This window comes from Lepidochelys olivacea (genome assembly GCF_965140295.1).
Source record: "Lepidochelys olivacea isolate rLepOli2 genome assembly, chromosome: 4".
Classification (NCBI taxonomy): Eukaryota; Metazoa; Chordata; order Testudines; family Cheloniidae; genus Lepidochelys; species Lepidochelys olivacea.
This window is the reverse complement of record NC_140414.1, coordinates 138,579,940-138,605,129: the sequence shown is the minus strand read 5'-3', so window position 1 is coordinate 138,605,129 and position 25,190 is coordinate 138,579,940.

Below are 25,190 nucleotides of genomic sequence, written 5' to 3'. Positions count from 1 at the left end.
GCAGTGATCTATTTAGATTAGCACAAGTGAGGTTAAACCTGGCTAACAAACTATCAAAAGGCTGATTTGCTACAGGAAGAAACTCCAACTGCTCATGCTCTATATTGAGAAACAAAAGTGCCTGACGTGCCGGATTCAAAATGCAGGAGGAAAAATCCAAATGGCACATCATATTATACAGCTGAGTTCAATATAAAGTCATTTGATTCATTTCTGCAGCATATACCATTCCATCTACAGAGCAGTAAAATCAGTATTTCAAAGATAAACAATGGTAAACCTGGACACACAACTAACGATAAATACTGTGATTATTATTATTACATAAGCAAGGCCTGAAACTGCTCTCCGCTGACAGCTAGTGATGAGAGGGGGGAAAAGGGTTCAGGACTCGACTGTATTTTCATGGACATACCTACTCTGCCTATGTATTCAACAGACAGAGCTGTGTTGCCCGAATGATCCATTTTGGCTGGCATTCGGTTCTGAGTCACTGGAGGAATGAGCTGGAGTGCCATTGAGAAGCAAAGCCAGGAAAGTAACTGAGGTTTTTTTTGCTGGATTGTATTTACTGAGGGACAATCTATCCTAAATTCTCAATTACTGAGGGACAAGCTACACTCATTGCTATGTCTGCTTTCCACAAGCTACACTTAGTATAACTTTTTTTATGAGTGGTGTAGCTGAATATTTGGATGCTAATTTTCAAACTGAATTGTTAAATTTATTAACCTTAATTTTGGATGTTGCAGATTATGTATTATATGTATTCTATGACTTTTTAAACCAAATTTTGTACTTTTGGATAATTTAAGCATTATACCCAGATGTACAGAAACTCTTTCTTTAACCTGAGTATTAGACAATTTTAACATTAGCTTTAATCAAAAATTTAAAATTTGAATTCAGGGATAATGAAATGTTGTTATCCTTATTGTATGAGTAAAGAGAAGCAGAACTGTACTTAGCCTGTCCTGACTGAGGGGGTGACCCTCAACTGAATTGAACTAACTAAGTTTGGGGTTTGGATGCCAGACCGCAGTGGAGAGTGAGAGGGGGTGGGGACAGGTGTCCTTGCCTGTAGGTGTAGGCTCTGCCTAAGAGTTCTAAGCACCATTTGACCTGCCCCAGACACCAGGAGGAAGGTCCTATGGTGAGGATAAAGAAGGTGTTGGGAGGAGGCCATGGGGAAGTAGCCCAGGGAGTTGTAGATGTTGCACAGCCATTCCAGGAGGCACTCTAGACAGCTGCATTCCACAGGGCCCTGGGTTGGAACCCGGAGTAGAGGGCGGGCCTGGGTTCTCCCCAAACCTCCCAACTCCTGATCAGACACAAGAGGCTTTGACCTGGACTGTGGGTTCACGAAAATGGCCAAACTGAGGGCTGCTGTGAATCTCCAAGGCGAGCAAATCCGCCAATAAGTGCAAGACCCACCAAGGTAGAGGAGGAACTTTGTCACAGCTGTAAAGTGACAGTGTAGACAAGCCCTTATTGTTGCTGGAGCTCTTGTTTTAACTATGAAGAACATAGAATTTAGGTCTTTTACTTCTGGAGCACAGTTGTAAATGTTAACCAATTAGTCCTCAGAACACGTTTCTGAGGTAGTTTAGCATTATCTACATCATACATATAGGGAAAACAGAGGCAGAGTTTAATGGCAAAATTTAGGTGCCTAAATCTGTAGTTAGCCACCAAAGTAAACGGCCTGATTTTAGCAGCCATTGTAATAACTGGAAATTAATACAAAAGAGAACCTAGTAACTCCCACTGTATCAGCTGGTGTAGGACTGGGCACAAAATAGTCACCCCAAAATGAACTTGAGTGTTTACTTGCTTCGGTATTTTAACAATATGTTAGTAGCTTTATAGAAGCAAGTGGTTGTCAACAACTGTCAGACAAAAAAGTGAATCAGGGACCTTGCGACAACACAGAAAAGCACTGAGTTTGGTCACAACAATTAAGGGTCTCCAAGAGGTCTGTATTAGGTTCAGTCTGATCCACCCAGTTCAGTGTACAATAAAGTACCTTGAATGTTTGTAGCATACCCAGACTCGAAACTACCCAATTTTCCCCTGAATTCTGCCAGATACAGCCTGTTACCAATGATAGAATATTTAGTATGAGAGACTGCCATTTCTAACGTGAAGAGCAGCATTATTAATGGAGATCCACATATACATTGCATTTGAAAACATATTATAGAAACCAGTTAATAACAAAAAGAAAAGGAGTACTTGTGGCACCTTAGAGACTAACCAATTTATTTGAGCATGAGCTTTCGTGAGCTAAAGCTCATGCTCAAATAAATTGGTTAGTCTCTAAGGTGCCACAAGTACTCCTTTTCTTTTTGCGAATACAGACTAACACGGCTGTTACTCTGAAACCAGTTAATAACAGTGTAAAAACTAATTGCAAGGTGCATGGTACATTAATTCTTTTCCATAAACAAACATCCAAGGACTGATGCTAATGCAGAACTGATCATTTTCTACTCAGACCTGCCAAGACAGATGGAAGACATCCCAGGCAGTGTTCTGAAAAGCAGAGAGCTTTGAAATAAGTGTTTCTTCTGAGAAGAAGGTCCCAAGATTTCATTGGCAGTTTTGTTATTTATTATCTGTGGTTTGAAATCAGTCACACACACACACACACACACACACACAGTACAGAAACAATCACTGCCTTGAAACGCTAGCTAAAAAGACAAGACAGATGAAGGGTGACAGGGGAAAATGGCACAAAGAAGTCACACAGCAAATCTGTAGCAGAACTGGAAACAGAGCCCACAGCTCCTGAGTCCCAATACACTGGATTATGTAGCTTCTCATTTTTGGCAACATCTTCTCAATTTGAGATCCCTCTCCCTTTTCACGTGTAATTCTCATTTTAATGACACAGTGTTGGGAACAAAGACCATCTGGTGGCTCCTGGGAGAGGTGTGGTGTTTCCTCAACTCCCATCAAGTTCACTGAGGGCTTGAAAGTTGAAGGGACATTGTGCCTTAATGGAGAGGTTCAGTAACTTATAAGATCAGAGCTTTGTTTTGTATCACATTTTCACATACCCTGTCTCTTCTCTGCCCACCCTCTAGCTATTACAAGGCATGGTAAGCCAGAGACTCAAAATGATACATACATCACACAGACACACACAAATCCAAATCTTTTAATTGTATTATATATAAAGTGTGTTTGCACAAGATTTGGGTGTGTGTGTGTGTGTGTGTGTGTATAAGAGTGGAAGTTTTAAGATGCAAGAAAAAATAGGGTAGCATTTGGCTGCTATCTAGTGTTTTGCCCAGATTTTCTGCTGCTCAGAGACAAATCAGTTTGTAGCAACTACACAGAAGTTTGGACAGAACATGATTGTGGGGACTTGTTCAAGATTAAAGAGCCAAAGCTACATTACCACAGTCTATCTGTAATGAACTGGTTGGGGTATGTGTGTTCCACTGCCATCTACAGGGGAGAGGCAGAACTGATCAACTGCAGAAATCATGGTGATGTGAGAATCAGGCCCATAATATCACCCTGGGTGTATATTATCATAGAATATCAAAGTTGAAAGGGACCTCAGGAGGTCATCTAGTCCACCCTCTGCTCAAACCAAGACCAATCCCCAACTAAATCATCCCAGCCAGGGCTTTGTCAAGCCTGATCTTAAAAACCTCAAAGGAAGGAGATTCCACCACCTCCCTAGGTAATGCATTCCAGTGCTTCACCACCCTCCTAGTGAAAAAGTTTTTCCTAATATCCAACCTAAACCTCCCCCACTACAACTTGAGACCATTACGCCTTGTTCTCTCATCTGCTACCACTGAGAACAGTCTAGATCCATCCTCTTTGGAACCCCCTTTAGGTAGTTGAAAGCAGCTCTCAAATCCCCCCTCATTCTTCTCTTCCGCAGACTAAACAATCCCAGTTCCCTCAGCCTCTCCTCATAAGTCATGTGCTCCAGTCCCCTATTCATTTTTGTTGCCCTCCGCTGGGTGCTTTCCAATTTTTTCACATCCTCCTTGTAGCGTGGGACCCAAAACTGGACACAGTACTCCAGATGAGGCCTCACCAATGCTGAATAGAGGGGAACAATCATGTCCCTTGATCTGCTGGCAAGCAGGAACAATCCCCAATTTTTGCCCCAGACCCCTAAATGGCCCCCTCAAGGATTGAACTCAGAACCCTGCATTTAGCAGGCCAGTGTTCAAACCCCTGAGATATCCCTCCCCCAACTATCCCTCCCTTCACAGCAATTATATATTGCTGTGTTTTCATGGCTGCCAACAGAGTCACATTAATTTGTGCTCAGTACCTCTGGGGGAGAAATCAGGCATTAAGGACCTAAACGAATTCCCATTGAAATCTATGGGCACCTCTTCTTTGACTTTAACAGATATTGGATGAAGCCTTTGATACTTCTGGATTGAAATCTTGGTCCAGTGAGTATTTTCCCTGTTGGTACATTTTCAACATTTAGAAGTACAGAATGTAACAATGAGGCCTTGAACATAACCAATTCAACAGCACTGTGACAGACTTCAGCTCAAATAAATAAAGTTCAGCTTACAGAGGGTTACACTTGAACTGATCATTTCTGAAATTCCCAGTTCACAACTCTCTGAGCTGTTCATCTGACACCCAATTAACACCTTGTTAAGTGTCATGCCTGTAGTGGCTTCATCTTCAGATCACTGCACTGTAGCGTTCAATCCCCTCCACATTACATATACCAAATTGCAACATTTTCATTTTGAAATTGGACTTGGGACACCAAAGACTACGCGGGACTTTGAATCCATGAGACGTGCATTGCAGTAAAGTAACAAAGTTGGATCTGAAAAAAAAAAAGGGGAACAACTTCCTCTTCAGATGTAAATGAAAAACAAAAACAGAAACCCACAAACCAATTCTGGTGACTACTCTCCTATGAGCGTGTCAGCATCAAGGGATCTCGCAATAACCCAAAGCTACAAACCTGAGAAATCAATTACTATCACCCCTGAGCCTAATGGTAGCAGATGATGAAGACTTGCGGTTGGGGCTGAAATCAGTGATGTAGAATCTGGGTATATTCTTCATGCAACCGGCTTAGTTCACACTATATATACCAGTCCTGGAACAGAAGTGGTTCACAAATGGCACACAAGAAAACCCCTCTTTCAGGGAACTCAGCCCAACTGCCGGTGCCCAGTTCCCAGGGAGCAGCTCTGCCTGAAAAAAAAAAAAAAGACTTTAGTTAGAGAGATTAAGACAGAACAAACTCCACTGCTGCTTGCTACAATTTCCTCAAAGAAACACCTACACAAAACCAACACCACCAAAACGTTTACTTTCAAGACTAAAAGCTTGCTGGAAAAAGGAATTGTAAGATTATGTGTAACTGTCCCATTAGGTTATGCCTGGCTTAAATGGACACACACAGTCAAAAGGGGCCGATGACACCTGAGTGAAGGCAGCCAGGATTAGCCAGGTTGTCCACTACACACTACAAGTTCACTGACTGTGGCTTAGTTGTGACTACAGACCTCCTATTTGCTGCTCACCCAGCCGCACTGATCTAAAAAAAAATCTTTATGATGTAATCTGTCCAATTTTGGCACGAGACTCCAGCCACCAGCACTCTAGCCCTCTTTTTTCTTGCATTAGTATCACAGGCCATCTGTAAGCCAGGGAGAGGATGTCATTGGAGAAAGAGCTTACTCAGAAGCCACTTCAGTGCTAGCTGACAACTTGCCTACATTTGAAAATTAGGTCAACCTAGCCACCTCACTCAGGGCTGGGGAAAATTTTACACCCTGTGAGATGTAGTTAGGTCAACCTAGCCCACACTGTAGATGCATGAAGGTCAATGGAAGAATTCTTCCATTGACCTACCGAGTGCCTCTGAAATGTGGATTACCAACACCGAAGAAAAACTCCCTTCCGTTGATGTAGGAGACATCTACGCTACAATGAGGTAAACAATCAATGCTTTCTTAGAGTTTGAAGAATGAAGTCTTTTACAACTAAGCACTGTAAAGTTATCTTTCAATAAAAATCTTGTAAACATAAGAATGGCCATATTGGGTCAGCCAATGGTCCATCTAGCACACTATCCTGTCTTCTGACAGTGGCTGGTGCCAGATGCTTCAGAGAGAATGAACAGAATGGGGCAATTTTTCAGTGATCCTTCCCCTGTTGTCCAGTCCCGGCTTCTGGCAATCAGAGGCTTAGGGACACCGATAGCATAGGGTTGAGTCCCTGACCATCTTGGCTAGTAGCCACTGTTGGATCTATCCTTTATTAATGTATCTAATTCTATTTTTAACCCAGTTATACGTTTGGTCTCTCAACATCCCTTGGCAACAAGTTCTGCAGGTTGAACACATTCTGTAAAGAACTACTTCCTGATGTTGGCTTGAAACCTGCTGCCTATTAATTTTATTGGGTAAAACCCTGGTTCTTGTGTTATGTGAAAGAGTAAATATCACTTCCTTATTCACTTTTTCCCTACCAGTCATGATTTTATAGATTTCTATCCTATCCTCCCATTGTTATCTCTTTTCCAAGGTGAACAGCCCTAGTCTTTTTAATCGCTCCTCCTACAGAAGCTGTCCCATCCCCCTATTCATTTTTGTTGCCCTTCTCTGTACTTTTTCCAATTCTAATATATCTTTTTTGAGATGGCGTGGCCAGAACCTCATGCAGTATTCAAAGTCGGGGTGTTCAATGGATTTATATTGTGGCATTACAATAATTACTGTCTTATTATCTAGCCCTTTCCTAATGGCTCCTAATATTTCCATTAGCTTTCTTGACCACTGCTGCACATTGAGCAGATGTTTTCAGAGAACTTTCCACAATGACTCCAAGATCTCTTTCTTGAGTGCTAACAGCTAATTTAGACCCCATCATTTTGTATGTATAGTTGGGATTATGTTTTCCAAGGTGCATTACTTTGCATTTATCAACACTGAATTTCATCCGCCCTTTTGTTGACCAGGCACCCAGTTTTGTGAGATTCCTTCTTAACTATTCACAGTCAGCTTTGGAATTTCTGAAGGTTTAAACTCACTTTTTTTCCCCTGTGGGGGAGGAGGCTGAGCGGAGAAAAAGTCCAGTTTTATAACTTAATTTTATAGGTCTGATAACACATCCCTACCTTCTTATTTGTAATGTCTGGAACTCAGACCATCCTGACATACTTTTATACAACCAGTCCTTTTTTCTAAAACATAAATCTCGTACAAGTTTATTTTCTTGGGAGAAAGATCAAGTCAGTAACAGACTGGTGTCTTGTACAAGGTGAGGTGTCCTGTCCTTTGAGAAGATGCTCTTTTACCTTTTGTCCAAAATGATCCTTGGCTTTATGACCTGCCCTTTATAGCATTTACAGCTGCCATGTAAAATATCTATTAAATATGTTGTATAAAGCACAAATTGCAATACTCAATACATCATTTGAAACACGGCATAAAGAAAAGAGTACAGAATTAAAACTAAGTAGGAGTTATAAAAGCTGCATTTTAGAGATTGCATAAACATTTACGTGTGGTAAACATGGTTTTATGGGCACAGAGAGTTATTTTCCCTGCCACTTGGTTTGTCCTTGGGTAACAGAAAGCAGAATTAGCCTGAGATAGCATAACATAAGCAACCAAAAATATAAATATTTCTTGTTATATTCTCCAGGCACTCAGTGAATACTATAACTGTAGGATTAGCTTAATACTCAGTAAAAGCACAGAAATTTGTAATGATCTAATATTAAAAATAAATGTCATTAACCCTTTTTGCGTCAAAATTGAGGTTTGACTGCTACAAAGGCATGTGGAAAATCTAGGTCTGAGTTCTAGGCATGTTTTGATGTGGTGTTTTAATTCAGACCTGTTACTAGTTTGGAGTAGAGATGCATGAATTGATTTGGAGAAAAAAAAAAACCAGGAACTTTGTTTTCCCCAAAGACAAATCAAAATTGCGAGAATTAAATCTGAATTGACTGTGCAAAGTTCTAAAATATTTGGATAGGTTCTCTCTTCTGGGTTCCAGCTGGGACTGGAACCTGAATGCCCCAGTACCATTAGCATGGCTCTTCTTGCAATATTTACAAGACAAGGGAAGAAGCCTATCCTGATTGGGATTTCCAGGGCATATCTGTAGACTTGAGTAAGTGCTCACCGATGCGGGTAAGTGTTGGACAATCAAATCCAAAGTGTTCACTGTTCTGAATATCTGGACTTAGAACTTCAAAGATTTGAATGTTTATTCAGGCTGAACCCACATTCAAGCTTTTCAGGTTTGCCAATTTCTAATTTAGAGGAGATCTCCTAGAGAGCTGCAAACATGGGGCTTGACACTTCCAGCCCCTTGCGCAATACACGAAGACCCTGTCTCCTTGATTAGGTCTGCACAAAAGATCAAGCACAATGGAAGTCCTTATTTCCTCAGCAAGGCTAGTGCAATTGCTGGCCTCCACTTCTCTAGAAGGACAGGAAACCAGTAGCATAAGCATCAACAGATGATGCACGCTTTTCCCCAGGCGGTGCAGTGCCAGGTTCCTATTAGGGTCCCCAGAGCTCTAATTAGCATTACGCATATGTAACTGCCATCATCTTGGTCATCACCGGGTGACTGAGCCCTGGACTCCACAGCTAAAAGGAGGAGTCTCTACAGATTGAGCCGTAGATCTACATCCCCTAGTTGGGAGCTGCTGAAAACTCAGGCACAGAAGAACCCATGTAATACACATTCCCAAAAGTGGCCGGTTCACTGACCCCCAACAAGGCTACATGCCCAACTGCCACCATTGAGAACAGGGTATTTTCTTATTAATTGGTAACAGGAATGACAGCTTAAATTATTGCAACTTTTCAGGTGGACGTGGACTGTGAAGAGCTGAACAACACAGACCACCCTGAAACATTGTCCTTTCCCAGCCAAGGGTTTGGAAATGTGCTACTACCGCTTCATAAAACTCTGACATCCATGGAAGGGAGCCCTTTATCCTCTGTCCTTAAGGTGATCTTGGAGAGCTATTTATTGATTAACTCAGCAGCCTGCTGCACATCACTTTTAGCAATAAGGAAGCCATTTATGTACAGCCCATGCAAAGTTACCTGCCTATTAAATTGGTTTAAAACATTAGGCTCCAGATTGGCCATAAAATTCAAGCAGCCGCTGCAGGAACCAGAGGTCCCATTGCAACTTTTATCCTCTAGATTGTTTCTAATGTTGCCCCCAGGCATTAGGCAGTGGGTGGCGGTGACAAAATTGTGAGGATTACGTATTTGTAGTCCACGTACTGACATCAGTTTGAATTAAGTAGACTAAGAAACACATTTTAATGAATAGAGTGCCCCTTCCTCATCCAGGAGGTCAATTGTCTCTACAATTACTTTACTAGCAGCTTGGATGACTGAGCATTTTCTTCACTGCCCTCCTGAGATCTTGTGAGTTTGTAGGTTTCCTGTATTTCTACAAATACAAGATATTGTCTCAGAGTAGCAGCCGTGTTAGCCTGTATCTGCAAAAAGAAAAGGAGGACTTGTGGCACCTTAGGGACTAACAAATGTATTTGAGCATAAACTTTCGTGAGCTACAGCTCACTTCATCGAATGCATTCAGTGGAAAATACAGTGGGGAGATTTATATACTGTATTTTCTACTGCATGCATCCGATGAAGTGAGCTGTAGCTCACGAAAGCTTATGCTGAAATAAATGTGTTGGTCTCTAAGGTGCCACAAGTCCTCCTTTTCTTTTTGAACATATTGTCTATTTGTCTCTATTTTGAGGTTCAATTATTTTTATAGCCATAAAATGAAATAGAAAGTAATGATTAGTAATAGGGGAAAACCACAAAAGTTTCAGAGTACAGTTCAGTTCTCTAAGTCTGGATGATTGTTCAACACATGTGAGTATCCCATCTTTGTAAAACCTCCTGGAAGTTTCAGAAAAAACAGGTTCTCTCATGAGATATGTGACATCTTCCAGTGATAGCTAGAAATATTACAAGAACTGCTTTAGACATGGTATTTGCCACTTTCAGCTTTGGTCCCTACTGGAAACCAGAACTTTATATAAAGTATTACCAGAATTTTTAAAAGTGTTCATATGCTAAAGGTCATTCTCATCTTTTGAGTCTGAAAAATTGGGCTGGTAATGAAACCTCAAAATAGATTTTAATATGGAACTTGTGGGTTTTCTTATGTCCAATCTCAGCCAGAAAGCAGAAATTTGAATTTTTTTAAAAAAGGTTAATTTTCTTTCCTTTTATTTTTTTCCAAATTCAATTTTGCAACCTTCACATGAACTAGTTATTTCTTGCAACTTTCCAAAGGGATATTGAAAGCAAATGAATAAAGATGGGACTAAAACTTAAATAGGAATCCAACTTTTTAAAAAAGACCATGTTTTACATTTAGAATGCTATAATCAGAAGTGAATATTTGACTAAAATAACTTCCCCCAGCATGCCATGGTCTGAGTCTTAATGCCTCATTTGTTGGTAGAAAGTGGCTTTACAATGACCTAATAAAGATAACACAGTACAACAGTGTTATGATTACTGAGTATGTTACATGACCTAGCACCAATGTGAACCTTCCCTAAACACAGAAGCTCAAGGGGCAAATTGTTAGAAGTAGTCACAGCAGGAAAAAAGATTTAGTATGACATATCAAGTTCCAAACCTATTACTGCTAACCTCTTTGAACCTATTCTATCTAATGTAAATTATAAATGACTTTTGCACTGAACTGAATGACAATCTCGGAGTCAAATTAAATTCAATTGGAGAGGTTAATTTCCAAACTAGAAAAGATTTCAATTAGCAGGAAAAAATTGAAAACCATGACTAGGAGCCAAAAGGACAGTAAAAATAGGAAACAATCACAAGAAATTAATGTAATGTGTGTTACTGAAAAATGTTTCAATATGTTGGACATAATGGCCTGGCATTGTTTCAGGCTTCAGTTAAAAATATGCTAATTCAATGTTTCATTTCAAGTGACCATGTCAAATTCTATAACCAAAACAGTCTCTCTGCCCCCTAAACATTCCTCATAATCACTGAAATACAAAATAGCAGGAAATCATTTGGGTCACCCAGTCTTATCCAAGTAATTTGCAGGACTTCACTACATCAGTCCTACATTATCACATCCAATTCATTCTTGAATATCTGCACTGACGGTGCCTCCACCATCCCATTGTGAATTGTCCTCCCCAAGCTACCTGCACTTCACCTTCCTTAAGAGCATTGGCCCACCTCCTGCAACCTTCAGAAACGGTAAGTGGCATCTTCATTCACACTGCTTTCTTGTAGATGTCTAGACACTATTCCTGTGTCAGTCTTAAGGACCGCTTCCTGAAAATGCATGCAGGCAGGCAATGGCTTGTGCTCAGGAGGAACATCACGCAAGTCAATGGGGCTGTGCACAAGTACAAGCGTCTGCCGGCATGGATCTACTTGTTGAACAGAGGGTTGTCTTCACTGCCGTGTTAGCATGAGGTCTCTAGAATAGAGATTCCAGAAATAGATCCATGTTGCTTATAGTTAGTAATAATTCTGAATATTATTGTATATATTTGTTAATGGGGATATAAAAACGACATAATCAGAAAAATGGGAATAGGGTAGGGGTGCCAGCAATTGCAGGGGCTACAGACTGCAGAATGTGTATATGCTGCTGATACAAAGGGAGACTTGTCTATAGCTGGGCAATGAGGAGGTCTCTGTCTGCAAGAAGCCCCTAAAGCCAAAGGTTTCCATTCCCAGAATCAACAGTATTCTCTGTTCTGTGTTAAGGGTGTAAGATTAGCTCCACTGAGTACAGTCAAGTTACTCCACTAGCCTTGCTTGAGGGAGAGGGACCACATGACAAAACAACGCTTGAGCTATACAGTGATTGGATTAGCAGTGCATTGACCAGGACAAGCAGGCACCATGAACAACAAACACATGGCATGAGTTTAAGCAGAAGGCTGCGATTTTATTAATTATACCCTGGTGAGGAACACTATGCTGCTCACTTCCTGCTCTCACACACCAGGCATTTTATTGGTTCCAGGGCTTTAACCACAAACCAAACAGTAACTCAGGGTAGATCTTTCCCAGTCCGCCCCACAGACTCAGCTCAGTTGCAAAACCTCTCCCAACCATCCTGGGTACAGCAGGGTAGAGTGACAGAAGCCACAAGGTTGTGAGGGGGACACAATCTATGAGACTTCAGGCTCCTTCCCCACACCCCTCCCATGAGCGTAAGGTACAGCTGCGAAGTCCCAGGTCTTATTAACCTCTGGGAGCTGGCCCTTTGATCTTTACGAGCCTGGGACATCGGCCACAAGTTGCAACAAGGCAGTAATATTAACAGAATTGTATCATCCTCAAATCCTGTCATTTCTACCCCATTGGTGCCACTGGGAGGCTACAGGGCAAATGGAAAAAGCCCCTGGACAACATGCCAGTTGGGCCCAATGGGAAAAATTCCTTCCTGAACCCAAAAATCAGGCCAACAATCAGATCCTGAGCACCATAAGGGGCACAGCTCCCAATCTACAAGTAAGGGAAGGGAAGGTTGGCTAGATAAGTGGGGAAGCAGAGGCTTTTGAAAAGCCGCGGCTTAGTTTAAAGAGGTTATGTGAGGGGACCCATCAACCAATCAGCTAGCCTCCTCCCCCTATGCTCAACCAACAGCTAAGCACAAAAACAAGATGGGAGAGTAGGGGAAGATAGCCTCTTCCTAACACATGCATTTTTGGGCTACTCTCATTCTCTGCTGTGATAAATAAAGGGCGGGAGGAGCTCCTTTTTAATGGACACCCAGCCAGCCAGCTAGCTATAAAATTCCACTTAGTAGCTGTTCTCAGCTTTTCTTTTACCTGTGGGCTTGTTAAACCTTCACAGGTAAAGGTGTTTTTTTTTTTTTAAAGGTACATTTTATTTAAAAAAAAACATCTGGTATTTAGGCTTTTGCTAGATTTAAAAAAACCACTTATAAAATTTAAACATGAAGAATAACCTTCTTGAGGTCCAGCTTAAAGGTTACAAGCAAACAAAAAAGCATTTGGAGTTAGCACAGGAGTCCACAAGCCAAACAGAAATAAACCTACTTGAGTCTTTCTAAACATTCCTGCTCTACTTACACATTTGGGAGTTCCAGATAAGTAGTTCTAGGTATGAGCTGATGATTTATGCTCATATCTGGCTTAAAGCTTCTCATAGCATAACTACTCCCTCTTCCCCGGTGAACACAACACACAGACAAAGGGAATTCCCCCCCCCCCCCAATTTTAAAAACTTCTAACCCTCCCATTGGATCCTTTGGGCAGGTGTCAACTCCTTTCCTTTTACCTGTAGGTGTGTTAAACCTTCATAGGTAGAGCAGAGAAGAGCTACTAAAAGAATTTTATAGCAGGCTGGCTGTCCATAAAAGGGAGCTTTCCCCCACCCCTGCCCACCTTCGTTTATCACACTTGCCATCCAGCCTAAGGTCCCCTGCTGCTAAAGCTAGTGAGAAGTTCGAGTGATTAGCAGTGGATGAGCTATTGTACCTGGAGCTACTGCATTCCTAGCTCCAGCAGCACTTAAACTTGTATCCCCAATGTGTCCGCCTGCTTGAGTTTACAGCCCTACCTAACTCCTGCTATCAGTTTTTATATGTGGACAGGAGTGCAGTTAGGGGCAAAACTCATACTTTGAGCGAACAATGCAATCCAGACAAGCCCTAAGGTACTAATAGGGCCAGATTTGTAAAGGTATGTAGGCACCTACATGCCCATTGAAATCAATAGGAGTTCGATACCTAAATGCATTTAAACGTTTGGTTAAGTCTTTACTTTTCTAGTCTGTCTGGGCCACTTTTTGAAACCTGGTCACCTAATTACACCTGCAGGATGTGTGTATGTAGCAGCCATTGTGCATTCAAAACCGGTAAACGATGTATGTAAACTTTGCATACACACACAATAGCATAGCAACATGGTTTGTTGGAGATGTTACTATTTTCATCTCTGCCACCAATTCATTTTGGGATTGAAGTTAAATCTAGGTTCCCCATACCTCAGTTTCTCCTTCTGTAAAATTGGGATAATACCCTCACAATGGTATTATGGGGCTTAATTCATTAATGTTATGAAGCACACTGATATTTTGCAATAGAAGGTGCTATCAATGTGCAAAGTACTACTCTCATTCAAGTTTTACTACCATGAACTCTTTGGGCTGGATTCCCTCCCTGCTTCTAACCCAGGCTGCAGGGGACCCACAGGAGCAGTAAATCAACTCAGCAGAAAAAAGCAGGTTATGAATTTCACTCTGCAGGGTAGGAACAAATTGGTGCAGCCCCAAAAGGGGGCAAGAGCTCCCAGGGCAAGGCACTGATTCAGTGCCTTTTCCAAACAGCTCTGGTGGTGTGGCCAGATTAAGGCAATCAGAGGTCCTGGGCAAATAAGTTCCCCATGGTCCCACTTCCATGCTGTGTCCGTCTTCTTTTGGCCATGCAGGCACAACACTGTGTAGAGAACAGTGCAGTACCACTCTGCTGTAGCTCGGAGAACTTCTGAAGGACACCAAGAGACACTGGATTGTCTTAGAAGTGGGGTCTCTCTGTTCCCTCATCCTATTCAGACAACTCTGATTGCTGGTATGGAGAAAACGGTGGGGCATGTGTGTGTGTAAATCTGCTTCCTCCTTCCCTCTTCTGCAGTGACTTTCATCCCTAGGAACTAACTCTTTGCACTTGAAGGATAGCTAGCTGGCCTCTGCTTGATCTGCCAATATACCATCTTCTCAGGAATCAGCAGTGAAAAAATACAGAGGAATTAAAAAACACTTACCAGGTAGAAGACAACAAGCAGCAACCTGTTCCAAAACCACTACTTTAGGCCTGCTAGGGCTTGCCTCTACCATATTTAAAGGGCCAGTCCCCACAAGGCATGCTGGGAAACTAATCCTTTAAAAGGGCAACCCAACCATTAGCCCTATCTGGCACAGATGCAACCAGAAAGGAGTGAGTTACACACACAGTGTGTAAAGCAGTTTATTTGGCAAGGGGTGTACTCCCCTAAATCTGCTTTTCTAGCTAAACGGTTTCTGTAGGTGTCACAGCTGTTATATGATGGCAAAGGGAAGGGAGGTTGTTCACAGTGGTTAATGGGGAGAAGGTGGCTCTTTAGACAGTTCTCACCGTTCAGTAGACTAGTCAAATCCCCTTTTACCACCAACAATTCCTATTCCATTCCAAGTATTCACACCATAGAACTTAGAGTCCTTTAAATCAGCATTTAGCCATTGGGCTAACATAGCCATTTATTCTGTACTAATGCCACAAGTTGCAACCAAAAGGGAAAAAAATGAAGATGGGAAGATTTTCAAAAACACCTAAGGAACTTAGGAGCACAAGCCTAGATGAATTTCACTGCTAAGTATGCAGATACTTAGCCAAAGCTTGTCCAAAATATATGAAATTACTGGAAGCCTCTGAAGCCCCATGACCTTCTGTCTACATACAATCTCCCTTCCCCTAACAAAATCTGTGATAGAGATGCATTCTCACATTCTCTCACTCCCCACCTGTTATCTTCTGGCTCAGATCCTTCTTCTGGCATCTTCTGGTGCATCTTCCATGCCGCTCTCCCAATTCAAAGAATTCTCTTCTTTAGCAGAAGGTGAACAAACCTCTAAGACCTGCTAAAACCCCTGAGTTTCAGGGTAATCAGTGCATTCATGTTATTTCAATGAATTTCATGATAATCAATTGCTGCTGAACATTCCCAGTACTCCCAGATAGAAGGCACCTGATACACTTCTGAATCCAGTTTCAGGGACATGATAACATGAGATACATTTCAGCAGCAGAAGCTGACCAGTGATGAAAGAGTTAAGTCAACTGCCCAGAACATTTTAGTGAGAGATTTTATTAACTCTAAACACACCAGCAGTATCTATGAATATTCGTTGTCTAGTACATAGGTAATTAATTACAAACACAGAATACCCCGGTCATGGCAGAAGTACCTATTTGTAGTTTAATCTATAAAACACATCTACTTTATGCCATACTAAGTATAAAAAAAGAGTTACAGCCAGTTTGTTCATTTTACAGCACCCAGATAGCTCCTTCCAGCCCTCCATTGTCTGGCTCATAAAATGGGTAATCTACAATGAAATACCAGGGTTAACACCCACACCACAGAAACTCTAGCACCAAAATCTAACACAGAACTGAAATTCTGAAATTACATCATACTTTAATGCCATCTCCTCTGGTATTAATATAATCTTTAATAAATGAACATGGTGAGGTATAGAAAGTTTTGATACGGCGGTTTCTATGTGTAGGGTGAGGATACCAGGACAGGAGAAGAATGATGGGTTGGGATCTAGCCTAAGAGATGAGGGGCTCAAGTCCCTGCTTTGTCACAGACCTCATTTGTGACCTTGGGCAGGTCACTTGACTGCTCCGTGCCTCAGTTTCCCCTCTGTAAAATGGGGATAATAGCACTGCCCTATCTCACAGGGGTCTGGTGAGGATAAGATTGTGAGGTGCTCAGATACTGTGGTGATAAGGACCATATAAGGTTGAAATGAGATGAACTCATCTCTAATGAAAAGGCAGAGAATCAGAGATACAGTATAATTATGCTTTAGCACAGAGCTAGCAGCATTCAATCTTTGCTCTCCCTGACATCTATTTCTGCTGGAGTATGAAGTGTGAGTATGACACTGGACTGGGACTGAGAGGATCTGACTTCAGTTCCCAATTCTGCCATGAACGTAGCCAGTAGGATCTTGGGCAGGAAGTTCACTTACTCTCTCTGTGCTCGGTTCCCTATCTCAGGGCAGGTATTCTCTCTACTATGCAAATGTACAACAACTAGTGCAATGGGACCCTGAGTTCTGCTGAAGCCTTTAGCTGCTACTGCTTATGTGCTTAGATCACTGCCTGTCATGTCTCATTTTTCCCTTGTACACCCTTCCTTCTGTCTGTATCCATCTGTTGCATCTTGTCTTCTCCTTAGATTGTAAGGCCTTGGGGGAGGGCTGTCTTTTTGTTCTGTGTTTGACCTACCTCCTGAGGAGGGCTGCTAAGAACTATAGTCATACAAATAGGGCTCCATCTTACGAAGAGAGGGAAGAGCATCTTTGCGAGCAGGCTGGCTAACCTAGTGAGGAGGGCTTTAAACTAGGTTCACCGGGGGAAGGAGACCAAAGCCCTGAGGTAAGTGGGAAAGCGGGATACCGGGAGGAAGCACAGGCAGGAACGTCTGTGAGGGGAAGGCTCCTGCCTCATACTGAGAATGAGGGGCGATCAGCAGGTTATCTCAAGTGTTTATATACGAATGCACAAAGCCTTGGAAACAAGCAGGGAGAACTGGAGGTCCTAGTGATGTCAAGGAATTATGACGTGATTGGAATAACAGAGACTTGGTGGGATAACTCACATGACTGGAGTACTGTCATGGATGGATATAAACTGTTCAGGAAGGACAGGCAGGGCAGAAAAGGTGGGGGAGTAGCACTGTATGTAAGGGAGCAGTATGACTGCTCAGAGCTCCGGTACGAAACTGCAGAAAAACCTGAGTGTCTCTGGATTAAGTTTAGAAGTGTGAGCAACAAGAGTGATGTAGTGGTGGGAGTCTGCTATAGACCACCAGACCAGGGGGATGAGGTGGATGAGGCTTTCTTCCGGCAACTCGCAGAAGTTACTAGATCGCACGCCCTGGTTCTCATGGGTGACTTTAATTTTCCTGATATCTGCTGGGAGAGCAATACAGCGGTGCATAGACAATCCAGGAAGTTTTTGGAAAGCGTAGGGGACAATTTCCTGGTGCAAGTGCTAGAGGAGCCAACTAGGAGGGGGGAGCTTTCCTTGACCTGCTGCTCACAAACAGGGAAGAATTAGTGGGGGAAGCAAAAGTGGAATCTGGGAGGCAGTGACCATGAGTTCAGGATGGAGTTCAGGTTGAGTTCAGGATCCTGACACAAGGAAGAAAGGTAAGCAGCAGGATACGGACCCTGGACTTCAGGAAAGCAGACTTCGACTCCCTCAGGGAATAGATGGGTAGGATCCCCTGGGGGACTAACATGAAGGGGAAAGGAGTCCAGGAGAGCTGGCTGTATTTCAAGGAATCCCTGTTTTGGTTACAGGGACAAACCATCCCGATGAGTCGAAAGAATAGTAAATATGGCAGGCGACCAGCTTGGCTTAACGGTGAAATCCTAGCGGATCTTAAACATAAAAAAGAAGCTTACAAGAAGTGGAAGGTTGGACATATGACCAGGGAAGAGTATAAAAATATTGCTCGGGCATGTAGGAATGAAATCAAGAGGGCTAAATCGCACCTGGAGCTGCAGCTAGCGAGAGATATTAAGAGTAACAAGAAGGGTTTCTTCAGGTATGTTGGCAACAAGAAGAAAGCCAAGGAAAGTGTGGGCCCCTTACTGAATGAGGGAGGCAACCTAGTGACAGAGGATGTGGAAAAAGCTAATGTGCTCAATGCTTTTTTTGCCTCTGTCTTCACGAACAAGGACAGCTCCCAGACTGCTGCGCTGGGCATCACAATATGGGGAGTAGATGGCCAGACCTCTGTGGAGAAAGAGGTGGTTAGGGACTATTTAGAAAAGCTGGACGTGCACAAGTCCTTGGGGCCGGACGAGTTGCATCCGAGAGTGCTAAAGGAATTGGCGGCTGTGATTGCAGAGCCATTGGCCATTTATCTTTGAAAACTCGTGGGGAACGGGGAAAGTCCCAGATGACTGGAAAAAGGCTAATGTAGTGCCAATCTTAAAAAAGGGAAGAAGGAGGATCCTGGGAACTACAGGCCAGTCAGCCTCACCTCAGTCCCCGGAAAAATCATGGAGCAGGTCCTCAAGGAATCAATCCTGAAGCACTTACATGAGAGGAAAATGATCAGGAACAGTCAGCATGGATTCACCAAGGGAAGTTCATGCCTGACCAATCTAATCACCTTCTATGATGAGATTACTGGTTCTGTGGATGAAGGGAAAGCAGTGGATGTATTGTTTCTTGACTTTAGCAAAGCTTTTGACACGGTCTCCCACAGTATTCTTGTCAGCAAATTAAAGAACTATGGGCTGGAGCAATGCACTATAAGGTGGGTAGAAAGTTGGCTAGGTTGTCAGGCTCAACGGGTAGTGATCAATGGCTCCAAGTCTAGTTGGCAGCCGGTGTCAAGTGGAGTGCCCCAGGGGTCGGTCCTGGGGCCGGTTTTGTTCAATATCTTCATAACTGATCTGGAGGATGGTGTGGATTGCACTCTCAGCAAATTTGCGGATGATACTAAACTGGGAGGAGTGGTAGATATGCTGGATGGCAGGGATAGGATACAGAGGGACCTAGACAAATTGGAGGATTGGGCCAAAAGAAATCTGATGAGGTTCAATAAGGATAAGTGCAGGGTCCTGCACTTAGGACGGAAGAACCCAATGCACAGCTACAGACTAGAGACCGAATGGCTAGGCAGCAGTTCTGCGGAAAAGGACCTAGGGGTGACAGTGGACGAGAAGCTGGATATGAGTCAGCAGTGTGCCCTTGTTGCCAAGAAGGCCAATGGCATTTTGGGATGTATAAGTAGGGGCATAGTGAGCAGATCGAGGGACGTGATCACTCCCCTCTATTCGACATTGGTGAGGCCTCATCTGGAGTACTGTGTCCAGTTTTGGGCCCCACACTACAAGAAGGATGTGGATAAATTGGAGAGAGTCCAGCGAAGGGCAACAAAAATGATTAGGGGTCTAGAACACATGACTTATGAGGAGAGGCTGAGGGAGCTGGGATTGTTTAGCCTGCAGAAGAGAAGAATGAGGGGGGATTTGATAGCTGCTTTCAACTACCTGAAAGGGGGTTCCAAAGAGGATGGCTCTAGACTGTTCTCAATGGTAGCAGATGACAGAACGAGGAGTAATGGTCTCAAGTTGCAGTGGGGGAGGTTTAGATTGGATATTAGGAAAAACTTTTTCACTAAGAGGGTGGTGAAACACTGGAATGCGTTACCTAGGGAGGTGGTAGAATCTCCTTCCTTAGAAGTTTTTAAGGTCAGACTTGACAAAGCCCTGGCTGGGATGATTTAATTGGGGATTGGTCCTGCTTTGAGCACGGGGTTGGACTAGATGACCTCCTGAGGTCCCTTCCAACCCTGATATTCTATGATTCTATGAAATAAAAAAAATAAAGGATGAATTTACCATTCCACCTCACATTTGTCCTCACTAATGAATTTTTAACCATGTGTATGACTGGGTTTCATTTCCTTGGTGAGTGGTCAGCTTGCTTTGGGTAGTATGGCAGATGATCAGTGTTTTGTTAAAGACCTTGAAAAATCTTTGAAACAACAAAATAAATAAACCATTTGACAAACACAAAGCCAGTAAACAGAACTGAAGTTCCATTAAAATTGAATTAGTCTATTCAGCCATATTCTTCACACTCCATTCCTCCCTTTCCTGGGCTAAATCGAATGTTAACACGCACACATTTTTGACAGATTTGAATGACTTTGCTGCTTTTTGCTTATTAAATCTGACAAGCCAACAGACCCATTCTATAGCTGGGAATACGGAGATGGCAATAGACATTACACAAATGATTTTAGGCGGGAGAGGCAGTGTTAATAATGAAAGAGCAATTTTCAAATAAAGCAGAAATTAGTTAACTGCATGAAAAAAATCTCTTTAGACTCTTGGGGCATAGCTACTTTTCCCTTTTAATAAAATCATAGTAGATTACTAAGGAGAACCTAATGGCAGAACAATTTGCTATTGCAATAGCTGTGAAGAAAAATGACAATAAAAAAAACAAAACAAAACATAAAATCAGTTACAACATATAACCACTAGTGAAAGGGCCTATTATCTCCATAATACAGAAGAGTGATTCTTATTTATTATCAATGGGAGTTGTGCGAAAACGCACAAAAGAACATTATTCAGGTTGCAAAAGTCAAGCACTCATAAATTAGCATATGACTGTGCAACTTTCATTTGGCCTTAATTTGCACAGTCAACCTGAATACTAGTTGTTGCTTAACTTTTTAGTGCTTAACTTTTCAACCTTAGTAATGTATCACTAACTTGGGGAAGTAAATGTAAGTTTCTAGCTTTTAAAAAAAAGTAAACTGAAAAACAAAAAGTCTGTCATGTGACATCATATTGCCACCCAGATGGGTCATCAGCAATCTTGGAACCTTTAGATCCATCTCTTAGACCTCTACTATTTGCAGTAACTGAGAGCAGTAGTAGGTTGCCATCCCCAATAATGACCAGCACTAGAGGGGAAAAGGAGGTTTCACAGATATTTGCTGGCTGCAGAGGAATGGTGAGAGTTAGGAAAATTGGGTTCCATTCCAGGCTCTGAAGGAGACGGTGTCTAGTGGGCACAGAATCTTCTGCCTATTCCTCAAAGCTTGACCCCTTCTGCCCCATCAGCTCCATCCTGTCCTTGTCTCTGTCTGGTCTCTCATTCACCATTGACTCCTCATCCCAGTCCTGTTCTCCTCACCGAGCTAATCCCAGTCTCCAAGTCTCATGCTTCTCATTTCGGTCTCAATGTCCTTGTTCAGTAACCCCAGTCCAAACTCTCCAGAGTCGCCAAATGCCCAGTTCTAATCACCTTGCCAAACCATTGCTAGTCCCAGTCTCCTGCACTAGTTCCCCAACCAATCTCAGTCTTCCCCTCAGCTACTGGTTCCCAGTCCTCCACCAACACATTTTCTCTACCAGCCCAGCCTATAGTAGGGGGAAATATACCCCTAGCTGTTATGCCCAATGTATGTTTGTGGGTGGTAATGAACAATTCAGGGCTAGGTTGTGGCATTCAGCTACAGCCCTGACTATATCCTACCCCGTACCCAGTGTCTGTAGGTAGCGGGACTAAAGGGGCTTTTATAGGCACAAAGGTGAAAGGAACATCTATCTCTGGCTAACAGCTCTGATGTGCAGTTCACATAAGACCTGATCCAAAGCCCATTGAAGTCAGTGGAAAAGCTCCCATTGACTTCAGTGTGCTTTGACCCAGGACCTCGGAGAAAGGAAAGAGTCCTATCCCTTCCCCCAAAACTGGGGAGAACAGTGATGTCCCCATCCACATATCACCAATTAGGGGATTCCAAATCCAAAGTAACAGACCATTCATCAGGGAGAAGATTAACCCCCATTCACAGGGATAGTGTTTGTCCCATGGTGGTGCCCTGCGAAGCTCAGTTCTGGGGCCCCTATCTGTGTTGCCCTCCGATCATGCTGGGCAGAGTTTGCTCCCCTGCGTCATCATGCTGGGTGGGGTTTGCATTTCACTTTGTCACCAAGGACAAGTGACTTAGCCACCATCTTAAGGGACCCCTTTGCTGCCTCGAGGCCCTCCCAGATTGCATGGGCTGCACATGTCTAACACCACCACTGTCCATTCCCCCCACTCCTCAGGCAAGTGCAATGTTTTAAGGGTTCCTTGCTGTGGAGTTATTCCAGCCCTAGTTCCTGAGGCTATCTAGATAGAGGGAGTGGTTCTTCAGAATCAGGTTCTGTACTATATTCATAGGAACTCTGATTTCTTTCGTCACCTGTACAGCCCTCCATTGTTCAATGGGAGGTTATTTCTCCATTCGGCCTTGCACAGCAGATTGGCATTTCATCCGAGATAAGCTGACCTGCTGCATCCCGAAGGTGGCAGATGTTTTCTTGCCCCCACTGTTGAACTTCCATCTGGATTCAATCTAGTGGGTTGCTTCTGTCCAGGGAGCAAGCAGGGCTGACAGCAATCTCTCACAAAACATTGCTTCCTGTAATATATTTTCAGCACGTAAATCCTGTTCTCAGGGGGAACCACCTTTTTCCACCAATATGCCTAGGAATTCGACATTCAATACCCAATGTCTGCCCTTCACTGCAGATTTAATAAAACAAGACCAGCAAGCCATAACCCCGGCTCAGTCAATGCGTGCAAGTATGTCTCACTCACTAGCAGTCACCTGGGATATGAACAGAAAGAACTAACACTTATAGTAAGGACAGAAATGGCACAGAATTATTACTTTGAATCCATCAGTTTCCCACTTCCCTCCTTATTCTGCACTGGCCCTGAATCTTAGCCAAAGATTTTAGTTAACTGACATTTTAGCCAAAGATATACAGAAACAAAAAGAAAAATGTAAGTATATTAATCTTCAATTGAGCAGACAGAGGCATAAGAAGATCCAACGGCTAGAAGTTGAAATCAGCCAAGTTCAAATCGGAACAAAGGGTAATTAAGTATTGGAATTGGAACAGATTACTAAGGGATGTGCTAAATTTTAAAACTTACAGTCTTTTTAAGATGCCTTTTAAATAAACGTGCTCGAGTTTAACCTCAAGTTGTGGGAGTAGATTTAGGAATCACTTGTGAAAGTCTCTGGTCTCTGTTATGCAAGAAATCAAATTATATTGTCATTAGTTCTTTCTGACCCTGACATTCATGAATCTGTGAGAAGCAGGAAGTCTGTGAGAGAACTAGTGGGCCTGCTGAATATACAGGTTGTAAAGGAATATATCGAGGCCAATAAGGAGATAGCAAAGAAGAGAAATTATTTTTTTGCATCAGCAAACCACAGCGGAGACACTTATATCAACGCAACTCTTTTTTAGAAAACAGAAGTGAGATGCAGTCAAGGACTGAGTGTCAAAGGAGATAATGGTAGAACAAACTGATAAGTTAAACAGCAAGTCACCAGGACCAGGTGGTGCACATCTGGGAGTTCCGAAGGATCTAAAAAAAATGAAGTGGTGGAGCTGCTTGCAAAAGTATGCCACGCTTCTCATTAGAATCAGAGGACCAGAGGGTACAAAATGTTGCAATTATCAAAAAGGCGGCTACAAATGGAGCAGATTGCACACCCCTCCTGGGCAAAGATCCACATGGAGAGACATTATGCCTGGCTGAGGCAAAATCCTTCTGTTGTGGCTACATACCACCCCTTAGGCAGGGTAGGGCATAACTGCTCCAATCTAGCCTTTAATGTTTTGCTGAACTTCGAGAACTTAAAGTGTTCAGTATGCTGTATAAATAGACAAACTATATTGCTGGTAAACATTATCATTAGATCACAGAGTCACTGTAATACAGTTACCTCTGAAAATAGTCCAGGGTAGATAAGATCACCAAGTGAAAACAGACCTCTTAGATATACATATATTGTAAACAGTTTCAGAGTAACAGCCGTGTTAGTCTGTATTCGCAAAAAGAAAAGGAGGACTTGTGGCACCTTAGAGACTAACCAATTTATTTGAGCATGAGCTTTCGGGAGCTACAGCTCACTTCATCGGATGCATGCCGTGGAAACTGCAGCAGACTTTATATACACAGAGAATATGAAAAAATACGAAAAAATACGAAAAAATACCTCTCATATTCTCTGTGTATATAAAGTCTGCTGCAGTTTCCACGGCATGCATCCGATGAAGTGAGCTGTAGCTCACGAAAGCTCATGCTCAAATAAATTGGTTAGTCTCTAAGGTGCCACAAGTACTCCTTCTCTTATTGTAAACAGTATGTTTCTCACTAACAGTAGGTAACTAGTTTGCCTCTGTGGTCTTTACCCTCTGAAAATTTGTGCTACTATACTGGGTTGTTTGGTGACCTGCAACAATCCCACACCTGCCACTCAATGTTCCATAGTCCAAGACCACCCCCTTCATTGACATTCATTGGTTACAATCTCTTATTCCTGATTCAGGGACGTGGCTGATATATAGAGTCTGACCATTTGAAGCTGATTCACTACCCTGTTTTCAGGTTTCCTGCATACCTTTCTTGCTCTGTTATTGGTTTATATAAAGCAGGCACAATCCATCCTTGCCTTTTCATCTCCAGGAGTAGCAGAGCAAAAGGAATATTACTGTATACATAAGAAGGACCAGATTTCTGTGTACTCAACACCTCACCTTTTGTAACTGATAAGAGCTTGGGAGGGCACTTTGCTACTCCAGGTCTTTTCTTAATAAATCAGTACATGCACGGTGGGAGATACATGGAGGTTACTTTTTCTGACCTAATCAGTGCTGATGCAGTTCAGAGCCAAATCCTCAGTGGGTCTAAATCTCCATAGTTCTTTTGTCTTCAGTGAAGTTACATTGATTTATACCAGCCGAGGACTTGGCTCATTGTTTTCTTTTATTTCTGCTTCTGACTAATTACTGGTTTTCTGGAGAGCAGGAACAACCTAACTA